At 35.5% G+C, this 12,004-nt stretch overlaps 1 protein-coding gene across 2 annotated transcripts in view; it reads left to right on the top strand.

Annotated features, from left to right (window-relative positions):
- The window catches only part of GFRA1 (GDNF family receptor alpha 1), a 206,870-nt gene that overhangs the window by 34,793 nt on the left and 160,073 nt on the right, over nt 1–12,004 (top strand). For both annotated transcript variants that reach the window (XM_026096176.2, XM_064514274.1), the window contains exon 2: nt 7,958–8,046. The gene's annotated coding sequence lies outside the window, so the exon portion shown is untranslated. The remainder of the gene's footprint in view (nt 1–7,957; nt 8,047–12,004) is intronic.

Genomic DNA, 12,004 nt, shown 5'->3' with positions numbered 1-12,004 from the left:
TTCAGGGAAAGCTGCTCTAGGCTGGGATAGTGTTCAGTGTCACTTACTAAAGAAAGAACTGTTTTTCGTGAAGGGTTCTTCAGTGCCTTTAATTATGGTACAGGAACTGCTCCCCCTAGAAAGAAAAGACTGGCTCCAGCTATACTTCTCACTGTCTGAGAATGACCATTCAACACGATTAACAGTGTAAAAGATTCCTTGAGAGACTGAAAAATTCAAAGTGGAACAAGTCTTTGAAATTCAGCTTGATAACTTTTGACTCCTGCAGATATTTGCCATGTGCTTGATTTTACATGGTAAATAATTCATAACTGAATGCTGCATGTGAAACATATAAAAGTGCTTTCAGAATCAGGATTAAGGCCATTTCTTAAAGGTGTATAGTTCCCCAGCTCCCATGGAAGTGGATGAGATGGTATGAACCTAAATGTTCCAAAATAAAACTAAAATGTGATCTACCTTTGCTCAACTTCAAATTTTACAAAGTATAACATCCTTAATAAATCACTGGCTGTTAGAAAGGTGACTTCAATTTTATTCTGTCGGTCATATCAGTACATCCTAATCTTAATCTATATCTGTATCTTAATCACTGTGCTGTAAACAGGTCATATCTTTCTAGAGTACTTCGAAATTAGTAATTGCCCTTTGTAATCAGGTTGCTGTGCTAATAGTAAAGTTTCTTCTACAAGTTTCTTCTCTATTTTGTGTAGGAAGAAGAAAAGAAAGATTTTATTTCTAATTTCAAGTCCGTATAAAAATATTTCCAAGTAATTTATTTCTAAATGGTATACTCTCAGATTATTTCAAAAATTGCTTTTCTGAGAGCCAAAAATGGTAGAGCAAAGGTAAAGAAGTGGTAGGGTAAGGATTAGATTATGCAGTATGGTCTTCACTGTAAAAAAATATGAGTAGAAACTAGAAATTACAGAATTATATTTATAAATACATTTCCTCTTTTGATTTTAAACACTGTTAATATTATTTTTTACCTTTACGGATGATCCTGTTTACTTTTGAACTTTCATATTTCTAGCAACCCCTCTTCCCAAACTATCTCTCTTTGATCTTCCTTGGTATGTTCCATCTATTTCTACATTAACTTTTTTCTACCCTGCACTGAGGAATAAAGCCGAATTATTCTGTGGCATAAATCCACAGTTATCATTTTGCATTCAGTGCAGAAGTCTGAGGTATTCTTTACTGGGAAACAGCATACATATATATGACAAAGAAAGAGCACTAGCCACATGGAGTGTGGTGTTGAGCAGCAATGCTGATGGGGAGAGACCACAAAAAGTCAGAAACCCAGTAATAACTTGTCATAAGTAAACATTAAAAATATCAGACTGATTCAAAATTAATTTTATAACATGCCTTTTAAAATCAAAGATTTAGCTCTGCTATTTAAAACGTCATTGTTAGAACAGAGCAAGCAAAAGATCTCTTTTCAGAAGTGAAGTGTAACAGAGCAGTTTTAACACAAATCAAGAATATTTTGCGTGGTTGTACTCCCCCTCCTGCTGGCTACCCACTGCATCACAGGGGAGGGCAGAGTCGTTCTGCCTCTTCCATTGCCCGCTTCCTTCTCAGGCAGAGAGGGCACAGGAACAGCCATACAAATATTTGATGGGCTCTGCTTGAATATATATTTGAGTTCCTAGGAAAAAAAATCAAAACCCCACTTCTGAAAACCCCGAGCAAGATGATGAAGAGGAATATTAAAATTCAGTAATAACCTATAACTGAGGACCTAACTACATGAATCCATATAATAAAATATAAAATATGGAAAAATGTAGAAATAAACCCTACAAATTATGTGAAAATGAATACAGCATGTTTCTATGTGCCCAAAGCCCCTGTTTTCTGTTCTTTCAGGTGACACAATTATGCTAAAAAATCATGACTTAGCGGAAAACAATGTATACATATATATATTTTTATATATTTATAATACAAAAAACAGCACTAAGGAGTACTTCTTACTCTCCCTTATACGCATGGTTACACTGGAGTATTAGTTATACTCTTTTGCATTTTGGTAGGAATGTAAACAACTTCGCAGCAGATGTTCTTTCTAAGGAGAGCCTGCTATTTGCATTGTGATATCTCCGTTTGAGTCTTATATACAAGATTTTGTGTAATTACATCTGGAAAGGCTGCACTGGATTCTGTAACCCTTTGGGTTACAGAGGTAAAGATTAGTCTTTCATGTTTCTAAATCTAAGCTTTCTATTGTCTTTGGTTATAATCACACAGCACCTGCTTTCTTTGCTGACTGGTAAATGTGCTGTTACACAGGCATTCGCATTGTTCATCAACAGTGTTTTGGAGTCGTAAAGATAGTTCAGTTGTATATTTTGCTGGATCTAAGTTTTTATCCTTAAACTTTTTTACCTTGTCATTCTGTACTATTTGGATAAGTGACAACTGAGGCTCTCATTTTGAAACATATATCAGAACTCTTATTTATCTTGGCATGATGATAGTGACTTTTGTAATGAAGAACGAATTTTTCAAATCTGGAGTGCATGTCACAGTACAAAATACTGCTTTGTCTTTCATTGTTCTCATAAATTTTCTTAGTTCTTTGTCTGGAAATAGCAGTTTGGTTTTCATATATACTGATCATCACTAAGCTGGAACCCAGGGGAAACTACAACAGAAACTGTGAAAAAAACCCTACTTTTTTAGATTTTAATTATTCCTTTCTTACATTTATAAAAGAGATAGGATTTTCATTAGCAGAGACATAAATGAATTATCCATTATGTTGTGATGTCTTATGAGAAGATGGGTGTATTAAATCTTCTAAATGAAGGGGAGTTAAAGATACCTAACATTTTGAGGAATGTGTTTTCATGCAAGATATGTAATCTTGCATTGAAATACAGTAAACAATCTGTTGCAAATTCTTCACTTTCAATCATTAAAGTATATTGATATGTTTCCTATTACCATATAACCCCAGCATGCTTGTTTATCCATTTTTGTCACATAAATTTTACCTGTTTGAGGAATGGGTATCTTTGTCTGACTAGAACTTACATCCTCAATGTGAAAACCTGCTCCAAACTATTGCAACTGTGTGAGCTCATAAAACCTCCCACCAATTTTGGGCCACAGGGTATTTTCCAATGACAAACTGTTTTGTAGGAAAATTCCCATTTTAATTATTTATTCAGACAAAAGTTGTCTGCCCCACTCCTTCAAAAGAATTTGAACAGTTTTCAAAATACTTTTCTTTCTTCCAGAATATTGTAGAAAAGGTCTATTCTCTCTAGAGGTTTTAAAAGCCTGTTTGTAAAATCCAAGTTAATAAAAAGGTCAGTATAAACTGTGCCCTCTACTTTCCATATATCCCTCTGTGGGCAGAGGCACATATTTAATGAAGGTTTAACAGTGATAAATAATGCTACATCAACCTGACTGCCTGTTGATACAGATGTTATGCTGTGATTTCATCTTTTTTAAAGATGTGATAAAAAAGGAGAATCTGTCAGCTTGGTTTTACCCCTCCCATCTTCTGCCCCACCTATACTCCTGGAAGATGATCTGTCTTTAATATTGAAAGTTTCAAAGGCTTCATGGCACAAATGTCTGCATACATACGCCAGGACTCAGTGCAGAGTCAGGATAATAAAAATGTTTAAGTCAGGTGGAGTAGAAAATCACAGTTACAGAAAGCAGGTATTATGCATTGTTCTACATACATAAATCAGTAATTTGCATTGTATCCCAGTGACTTCATTTCACACAATCTTTTCACAGATTGTGTGAAATGCCTGTAAATATTTCTTGGAGGTTTGTCTTTTTAGAATTTATTGAAAGACAATAAGAGAAGGAAAGTGAATTAGAATAAATAGCAAAATGTTGCTTCCTTGTGAAATAATTATATTTTTCCTATTTTGAGAATTAAATCAGAATATTTAAAATTCAGTAAGTCTGTTATTTGAATACGAAAGTAGTATCTATGGGTGAGGCTGCATAGGTTAATGTTAGAGAGTTAGAGAGTTATGCATAGGCATAAAAAACAGTATATACACACAGTGTTTCATATATGTTTTGGCCTGTTACTTTTTTTTTTTAAACCACATCATAATTATGCTTCTGCTGATGGCATTTTTAACCCTCCTCTCCCATTGGTTAAAGAAATAAACATAGCTTGAGTATCAATTCAGAAGCAACTACTGTTGCTTTGCACATGCCTTTAGATTTCCCACACTGGGAAAAGAAAAGAAAACAAAACAAAACAAAAAGAGAAAAAGTTCTTTAATCATCAGACTTAATGATGAAGAGTCTGACGCATACACAAATTTATATTTGTAATCTTTATTTATAGGAATAATCCAGTAAAGACATACTGATTAGATGACAAGCATAGAATCTTAGGCATGAAGGGCTAAAAAGCATATCAAGAGATTGTCCATTTTAACTCTACAGCTAGGCTGTAAAAAGGGCACTTTTCAAAGAGCATTAGATTTCTCATCACTAAATGTATCATGTTGCTTTTGCCTTTAGTGAACGTTCCATACTACCTTTCCAGTTAGTCGCAGTATTCTGAATTCTGATTCTTTCCTCCAGAATCTTTCCTCCTTCTCCTTAAGATTATGAGTTGAGTTCCACACATTTCATAAGTACAGTCTCTATTCCATCTTCCAAGATTTTAATGAAAACACTGAACAGAATTGTGCCTGGCTCAGATGCCTATGGTATCCCTTTAGTAAAATCCTCCTAAGTGGAGAGCAAATCATTGATAACTCTACACTGAGAGCAATTTTTCAACCAGTTATGCACTCAGATAATAGTGATAAGTGAAGACCATATGTAAGATCATGAGGATGGTTATGCTGGCTCAGATGAAAGGACTACCTAGCCTGCTATCCTGTCGGTGACAGTGGCCAACACTGAAGGCCTAGGGAAGGATATAAGAAGAAACTAGATAGGAAATGACACTTCCCTTGGTATGTCTTTCCATCTTCCAACAATTTGGATTTAGGAAATGGTTTACTTATGAGAGGCTATGATATAATACAATGTGAAAATTCAATGTCAGTGTCAAAAACTCTTATCAAAGTCCAGGTATAACACATTTACTGCTTCGCTTTCATCCATCTGGCCAGCTGCCACATCAGGAAGGAAATTAGAATACTGTGACATGATCTGTTCATGACAAACCAAGGCTGACTGGTGTTTTATATTTGTTTGTTTGTCTTCCAAGTATCTGCAGCTTAATTGTTTAACAGTTTGTTATAGCACCTTTCTCAGGACTTAATCTGTCCGGTCAACAATTCTGCCCATATCCTGTTCCCCTTTTTAAAGACAAGCACAAAGTTTAAACTGTCCTAATTCTCTGGGAACTTCCCGGTCCTCCATTAATTATTGAACATAGGCATTAGCAATTCAGAAATATCTTTGACTAGTTCCTGCAAGATTGTAAACTGAAATGCATAAGACCCTATTGGTGTGAACATATCTAAATATTTAATCTGTTCTTTCTGTATTGTGGCCAATACTGTAGACTCCTTGTCAAAGGTAGTATAATTATGCATCAAGATACAATTCACTTTTCTGGGGAACACTGAAGCCAATAAGGAACAGAAATGTGTCAGTGTTCTCAGTATCACACCCACACACTTTCTTATTTCGTAATGGATCTTCTCTAAAGCAATGGAGAAATATGAGCATGACCAAGAGCTTAAATGACTTTGCTTGCACAATTAAACCAAATATGAGAGGGATCTTCAGACACACTAATGAAAACGTAGCACACAGGTAAGAAGTAAGGAAACATAGAATACCGGGAAGGAAATGGAGATTAACTATAATCTAGGTATAATCAAAACAGCAAATGAATACTTTGCCTCAGTTTTCAGTGGGGTTAATATAGCACCTAAGTGTGCTTAAAGGGGAAGGAGACAGACTAATGGAAATTTCCAAAAGTGAGCTAGCAGCTAAATATAGCCTGACTACTTTGATGAGATAGGGAGGGTTAAAAAATACCCATTTCAGAGCACTGAAAGAATGAACAAATGGTAATGGATTAGCAGGGATTTTAAATGTATCTGTTCAGTCCAGGACTGGTACTGTACGATGGAAGCATAACAAACTTATTCCCTGTATTCAGAAAAAGGAAAAGAGATGGTCAAATAAAGTACAGGCCTGGTAGTTTGACCTCAACACTAAGGAAGGTCTTAGAATAGATTTTGAAGGAAATCATAATCAAGGACATGGACATAAATGGAGATTGGGATAAACTACAACATGGTTTTATCAACGGTAGATCATGTCAGACTAACTTAATATCTTTCTTTGATAAGATAACTGTCCCAGAGAAGAGTAATGCGGTGAACCTAATCTACCTTGATCAAAGAAAGGCATTATGTTGTTCCTTGTGGGAAATTATTTAAGGTGGAGAAGTTGGGTTTTAATGCAAGAATTGTAAGATGGATGAGAAACTGAATAAAGGGAAGACCAAACAGGGTTATCTTATGAAAGGAGGTTGCTTGTAGCATTCCTATAGGACTGGCCTTGGAACTGATTGAAATAGCCATTTTTAAGCTTGGTAAAAGAAGTAGGGGAATAGATATGACATTAAATTGGAATAGGACTATAATATCAGAAAAAATAAATGATTTTATGGACTGACATAATGGAAACCTAATAGTACAGAAAATAGGGCTGGATGCTTAGGGATTAATATCATGTTCTCTTAGTATAATCTGGTGACTTGATAACTGCTGGTCATAGTAGAGTAGAGATTTAATGCATTGGTTGTATCATAACTATAAGCCATCAATATATCATGGCCATGAAGCAGGTTTATGGTCTAGTAGATGGTATTGTCAGTAAAGATAATAAAGTGTTAATGTTGCATTGGTAAGACAACTCTCAGAATATTGTTTACAGTTCTGGTGGCCCACACTGATCCACAGCAGGTGTAGAGTGGGATGGTTAGGGGAAAGGAGAACCTATTTTCTCAGCTGAGATGAAAATAGCTATCTGGCAAAACAAAGCTTGAAAGGGCATATGGATATATCTTTATGAGTACCTGTGGGGGTAGACATGAGGGAGGACAACTTTTATATTAAAGGATAACACTATTTCAAGATCAGATACATACAAGCAATTATGAATAAACGGGAAATTTAGAAGAAGGTTCTTGACAATCTGTGTAAAGCTCTGGAATTGCTTTCCAGAGAGGGTCATGGCAGCAAGTAACTGAACTACTTCAAGATGGAACTTTATAAATTAATGAAAGGATTTTTGTGACAGAGCGAGGATGACCATGAGTCAGAATTTAAAGTTGATGATATAGAGCTTTGGATACTTAACTTACTGACATTGCCAGAGAATTTTAACAGGAAACTTGTTGGTGTGCTTTTCTTACATAGTCCATACATGTGAATGTCTTTAAATGGTCGGTGTGCTAGCACTTCTCTATTCTGTGATGATCAGGACTTTTACATTCCTTCTTGGTGCACAGCATAGGAGAAGGCAACTGCCCTTTTTTAAATGATAAGAGATTGGCAGCAGATAAAAATTGGGCTATTGGTTAGGATGTGCTGTGCTCCTAGAAACACTGAGGAACCTGTCAGTTGTTAACGGGATACATCTTGATCACATGCTCAGGGTTAAATTGATCACCTGATCGGGATCAGGAAGGAATTTTCCTCCATGTCTTATTGGCTGGGGTTGTTGAGGCTATTGCTCTCCTCTCTAACATAAACTGTCTGGAATCATGCATAAATTTTCACCTAGTGAGGTATCTGCTATTGTAGGATTCTAGGATGTTGTTGGCTGAGAAATCCCATGACTGTAATATCTTCTGCTGTCTTTCTCTGACTCACTGATATTTCCCAGTCTTATTCTTCTGAGCCACAAGAGAGGGTGACTGGCTGTGGGAAATTATTTCAGGATGCTATAAGACTTGATTTAATGACTGTTTTTTCAGATCTTTCAAGAGTTTTCTCTGAATGTCTTACTTTTTGGGGGACCCATGGAACTGAATGAGAGGCAGTCAAGGATTCTTCATATGTATTGGTAAGTTTCTGAAAAAGAAAAAGCTGATCATTATTGTGGTCAAGATCTTCCTGACACCTTACAGCTGCAAAAGTTCTTTAATTGATGGTTCTAGCTTAAAGAATTAAAAAAAAAAATTATCTAGAAGATACCATCACGTTTTGTTAGCTAGGATTCTCAGAGCTTTTCAGAAAATCATGGGCATATTATATTTTGATAATTGTCAGCAGATTTTCAGCATGCATAAACAGTTTTAGTATGGAGCCTTGCTCATGCTATGGAGCAGTGAAGATTCCTTCCTCAAAGCTCATACCTGTATGTAGCTATTCTATTAAGTAATGTTGATTTCAAGTGTGCACATGCAATTTTGAAAATATTGTAAAAAATGTTTAAAAATAGAAGAACAAGCAATCAGTATGTCAAAACTTGTACTATTGCATTCTGTGTGGAGGAATATATCACTAATTACTACTTGATATCAAAGTTTATAAACTAGTCAGTTGCTTTTTCAGAACGGTGATATATTATTTAGAATAGAGGGTAGGAATTGTCACAAATCAATTAAGAGCACTGTAACAGTATAGTTGTTTTTATAGTCAAGTATTTTTTAGTTGAAGAATAGAGGTGATGAAACAAGGACAAAACTGAGAATCTTAACCTGGGTTAAGTTACTCTTTCTGAATCTGTTGGTGTTTCTTGTTTGAGAGGAGGTGATAAATAAAAAGCAACTAATTCCAACAGAAGCAGCACAAAGGGATTTTACAGCACAATTGTAATAGCTTGGGTATTCTACCAACACACTTATGGATGCCTCATTCATTATGAAGTCATTTAGGTTCTTAAGCCTTCATAAAATCCATTTTTATAGTAATTACAGAGACACTGTCTTTCTTCCTGATTTTGTTTCTTGATTCCTATGTAAAAAGAAATATTTGAAAAGTGAAAGCGATGCTACTTTACCATATAGAGGTTGTGATTATATCTTCCTTCATATGTAACACTCGTATGTTATATTCTCTATTAAAACAGAAGAATCTGCTGTTATACAGTGTGTAGCCATATGACCAAAACAGGATGAATGATACATAGTAGACAAGCCAGCAGTACAGAGCAGGTGGCAGAACCACAAAAATCATAAATTTTGTGCATGGATGTTGGAACAGACTTTTTCTGAGTAGGTCATGCAGACTGTAAAAACATATTAGAGGGCACAAGATGAGGTTTTTTTCCTGCCTAAAAGCATGCAGTTAAAAGTAACAAGGTACCAAAGGTGATATAAACAGTTCTAGGGAATGTAACTGAGAATGTAGGAAAGCTAAATCTTCCTTTAGGAATGTTTCTCTTATTAAATATATGATGCATCTATGATATCTAGGATCATAACTCACTTGTTATAGTTAAGTGGATAAAATTAGATGGGATGTAAATGTACCGTGTTTATAAAGTTTAGTTCTAAAGATCTTGTTCTATACAGATACTGATCCTCAGACTAGGGGCCACAAAGAACATATGTTCTTAAAAATCCACTAGGTAATTCAATCTAAATTATTGATATCCATGTGTGTAGTGTCCATGCTGACATTTTTCTTGCCACTAATGAAAGCAAGATACTCCACTTATCTCTGTATTGTTTCTTGAATTCCGAGCAAGTGTGTCATGAAATAGGGCCATTTATTTCTCACTGATGCCACTGGGCAGGCTCTGTGTCAATTCAGTGATGTGGCTTATCTCTTGCAATCCAGGAAGCTGGAGTTCGAAGGTCTTTCTTAAAGCATGGATCACTAAAATGGCAATATAATCTACTGCTGCTCAGCCTGTCCCTCTCCTAACGTTTCCTGTCAGAGAAATAAAATAGCAGATTCATAAGTCTACTTGTCTACTCTGTATGTTTTCTTGAGTCCTATCTTGATACACTCAGATAAATTATCTTTCAGTGAAGAGATGGCCTGACTCGTATATAGAAAATGAATCTCTAAACCTGCCAGTTCTCCACAAATCCTCAGGTTGCATTTGCATTGAACTGGCTGTAGCTAGTGATGCTAACAGCAAAAACGTTGAATTATACTTTCCCTATTCTTCATAACACTGTCTTTGTGGAGCACAGGGTTCAAAACTATGGAACCTTTTAAGAAATAGTTGGCAGTTATATGTCATATATAACTTTATAAATCCAAACCTTGCATCCCACAGATGGAGAAAGTTTACTTGCATGTTTCTCAGTCCCTCTTGGCTACCATCTGAAACAGCAGTAAAATAAAGCTGCTTTTTTTTTTTTTTCTTCAACATCTCAGGTACATAAATTCAGCTGAAGATTTTTTTTTTTTATTAAATTGTTTAATTACAGTTAAGCTGAAAAGTGTCCACCGAGTCATTTTAAGTTTATTACTTTTAAAGTTTCATTTAGAACAACAGAGTTTTTTAAACTGACCTTGTCAGATGTTTATTTTTTCCCTCTTTAGACAGCCATAATAGTCTTTTTTTTGCCCTAGTTACTGTTATCTAAATTATTGTTATTGGGTATTTGTTCTACTTTGTGCCACAGGAAAACTTTGATACCTAAAACAGCATTTGGGAAGCTTTTAGATTCCTGATACCATTAAAAGCACCTGCTCAACAGCTACCAGTCTGTTAGTTACCTTCTTGTCCTTTTAATTATGTGCTGTATGTTTGTCTCAGATTGCCTCAGTAATTAACTGTCTAGCCACCTCCTTTCGAGGTCCCTGTTGGAAAGCAGGACAGGGCTGAGCTTGTAGTTCAAGGTCCATTTGCAAGACAAAGTGAACTCCACTATGTTTAATTGAAGAGAAGGTTGAATGATAGTTCAGTGTGAATTTTAATTGCCAGAATATTAGTTAACTATGCATTGTGCTTACCTGCAAAAGCATTCTACTGAGATCTTGAAATGCAGTAAGAAGCAATTAGAGCATGTTATGGTAGAGGTATTTTAGTGGCTACAGCATTTGCTCAGGAAAGGGAAGATTTGATTTCATTTTCTCCCAGCACCGAGGAGTTAAGACCAAGTCTTAATTTCCTAGCCTATGACCAGGCACCTCCATGAGTTTGGGACACTAAACAGCAAATAGTACAGGAGTTAAGGATCAAGAAGAACAAGCAACATGCTCTGTAGTTTGTATTAATGATTATGACAGTCTACTTCCAGGATTATTTTTATCTGATAGCTGTGCAAAATGTATATACAGTCTTTGGAATGCTACTTCCACTTTTATATCTGAAGTCTATAGTATATTCTTAGTTCATTACAGACAAGACTTAGCTTTCATGTACTGTCACAACTGAAATGACATGGGTCTTACCCATATGACAAACTGTTTTAAGAAATGGGTTACCTGGGGGAGAGATACAAGAGCATATGTTCAGTCTGAAATCTGGCCTTTTATTTTTTTCTTTTCGTTCTTTGCCTGAGTTCGTAGTAAGATATTCAGTACCAGTATTAGTCTGGATATATATTCTTAATTAAAATATGCTTCTCCCTTTTAACTCTAGATAAACTTACAAAGGCTTCTAAGGCAGTAAGATTGTCTTATTTATTATTATTTGGGAGGAATATACGTGTGTGTGTATACATACATAAAAATAAAAAAACCTACATATATAAAAACAAACTAACTTATTTTTTCCTTTATTTCCCAAGGAGACTTCATGATGTGTTTGCCATCCTATTTTATAGGACTGGATTCTATCTGGGTCAAATTCAGATCTGGTACTCTGAAACAGGAATTGGTAACTGCAGTGTGCTGCTTCCTCTGAGTTTTTCCTACACTTGTTTTAAGCATTGTTAGTGAATATTCATTAACTGTGCGTTTCCACATGAAGTGGAAAGCATGCAGAAAGTACAAAGTTTCTATCAAAAACACTCGTGGTTATTCCTCTTAAAAATCCTACCTGATACCTGATGGGTACAGAGAACTGTTTTGGCTAGTATTGGGAAAGAAGATAAAAGAAAGGGTCTTTGAGTGGT

This window comes from Dromaius novaehollandiae, chromosome 6, assembly GCF_036370855.1.
Source record: "Dromaius novaehollandiae isolate bDroNov1 chromosome 6, bDroNov1.hap1, whole genome shotgun sequence".
NCBI classification, from domain to species: domain Eukaryota; kingdom Metazoa; phylum Chordata; class Aves; order Casuariiformes; family Dromaiidae; genus Dromaius; species Dromaius novaehollandiae.
This window is presented reverse-complemented; position numbering and strand designations above follow the sequence as displayed.